Consider the following 2,518-nt stretch of genomic DNA (forward strand, 5'->3'; position numbering starts at 1 on the left):
TGTGCCCTGAGTGTGAATGCAAGCACTGCTAGGGTGGGAACAACCCACAGTCGTTGATAATAGGCGCAGGCTGTTTCCACGGTAGGCGCCCATGCGCATAGGCGCATGTAGCGGAGTACTGAAACAACCGCTAACAGCCCGCCAGGGGTGGGCCAGCAGTGCAAACGCTCCCTAGAGCTTCGTCCACAGTATCCCCCCGCTTCATTTGCTGCGGTGTGAACGGGAATACTGCGACCAGGCCGTTCTGGGTCTGTTCCGGGTCTTCTTTGCCACGACTTCCTAGTGCTTCAAATTGCCCGTCTGAACTCGGCCAAAGAGAAAACAGACGAGTAGGAATCCATTCTTGACGGGGCTCGGGCCTACAATCCCCCCCCCTCCTCTGTGTGTGTGTAAAGTGTCATCAAGTTGCAGTTGACTTATGGTAACCCACACAAGAGACTTTCAAGGCAAGTAAGAAGCAGAGGTGGTTTCCCAATGTCTGCTTCTGCAAAGTCTTCCTTGGTGGCCTCCCATCCAAGTACTGGTCCTGCTTAGCTTCTGAGTTCTGATAAGATCGAGCTATACTACACCATTCCACATCCTGCCTCTTTTCAGCATCACAGCCCAGTCCTAGGATGTGTGTCATAATAATGAAAACTGGCTCGGAACACGTGCAGAGTTCTTTAAACCTCATCATTGTGTAATCATGACCAATGTTCCCTCTAGGCTGAGTTAGTATGAGCTAGCTCACAGTTTTTTAGCCTCCAGCTCACATATTTTTGTCTTAGCTCAGGAAGGATGGCTCCAGAACAAACTAATTTATGCAGAAGCCAAATCACTTGCTCACAACTTTAATGCCAGTAGTTCACAAAGTAGAATTTTTGCTCACAAGACTCCACAGCTTAGAGGGAAGGAACATTGATCATGACATGACTATAGTCCCAGACTGAGCCTTGGCACTTCTCTTTCTAGAACTTAGGCACTGCAGTCCAGTTTCTCAGACAGGCAAAAGAGTCCAACGAAGTAAGAACAAACCTGCAACTTCCACTTTTTCCTCATCTTCATCGGAGGAAGCCATTGATTGGGGAAACATTCACAAGCTGCTCAGGTGGGCTCTTCCAAGATAGGGCTGTGGGTAGAAGACCAAGTGGGAGAACAAATTAATAAGAGTCCATGAAAGGCTCACAACTTCAAGTACAGGGGGACCTGATTTTTTCCAGTTAATCTGTTTTAACATTATAGGCTAAAGCTGTTCACAAATCTGCCTTGTGGACCTGCATTTTCCTCTACAACAAGATGTGGTCTCTAAACCTGTGCATGCCAGAACCACTGTACTACTCCATCCCAGGTTCCCAACAGAGTTTTTAAAGTACAAAGTTCCAACTACCAGGATACACTGATTTATTAGTTTTTAAGATCTTATTAATTTTTAGTCCTTTCATGATCACTTTCTGGCCATGAGTCCATAAGCACAGACCCCTAAAACCAGAAATTTTATGGTGGGAGAATGTAAGGATACTCAAGAGGGGAGTCTGAAAGTGCAAAAATCTAAATGTAAGTCCGATATGCTTAAACTCATTTTATCCGTTGATTTATGGTACAGTGTATTTTTCAGTGTCAGCTGCCCAAGTGCTCATGGGGTCTCACAATACAGGGTGACCACAGATTGGGTTTTAATCCACAACTGAGAGGTGAGATTTGTTCAGTTCGCATTTTCAGACTGGACAGCTGTTATACTTTGCAAACACAAATCCACCACTTAATTAGTCAAAGCTCCCTTCATTGTTGTTTGACTCTTGAAAGAAATTTTGTCTGTCTTTAAGGTGCTATCGGATTCGAATCTTGCCAATGCAGCTACCCACCTGAAACCACTGTATTAGTGGCACAAATGTTTTTACCCAGTAAGGTGATAGGAAACCATTAATCTATACTGTAGGGCCAGAAATGAGTGACCCTGAATTCTTCACAAAGGGAACATCTGAGAACAGCATGGGTTCTTGGTAAGAATGCACTTCTAAAAAAAATGGTATTTTTTTTAAATTCAGATTTTGGGAAAGGGCATAAATACTGGCCTTTGTGGTCATTTGGGTCTCTCAATACAATTCTGGTTCCATTGTTCCCCATGAGGTCGGTAGTTCAGCAGTTCGAGACCCGAGTGCCGCATGATGGAGTGAGCTCCCGTCTCTGGTCCCAGCTCCTGCCAACCTAGCACTTCGAAAACAAGAAATGGCAATTAGATAAATAGGTACCGTTTCAGTGGGAAGGTAACAGCATTCCGTGTGCCTCAGCATTTAGTCATGCTGACCACATGACCATGGAAACGTCTTCAGACAGCACTGGCTCTTTGGCTTGGAAATGGCGATGAGCGCCACAACCCTAGAGTCGGATTCGACTGGGTTTCGAGCGAGGGAAACCTTTATCTTTACCTTTTACCTAATCCAGAATACCACTTGGGCTGACTAGAATATACACAAGATACCAATGTTATTTTGGCAGTACATTTTCAGACCAGAAATACCCAGGTGCACATCCCTAGTTT

Source organism: Gekko japonicus, unplaced genomic scaffold (assembly GCF_001447785.1).
Source record: "Gekko japonicus isolate JY-2015 unplaced genomic scaffold, Gekko_japonicus_V1.1 scaffold730, whole genome shotgun sequence".
NCBI classification, from domain to species: domain Eukaryota; kingdom Metazoa; phylum Chordata; class Lepidosauria; order Squamata; family Gekkonidae; genus Gekko; species Gekko japonicus.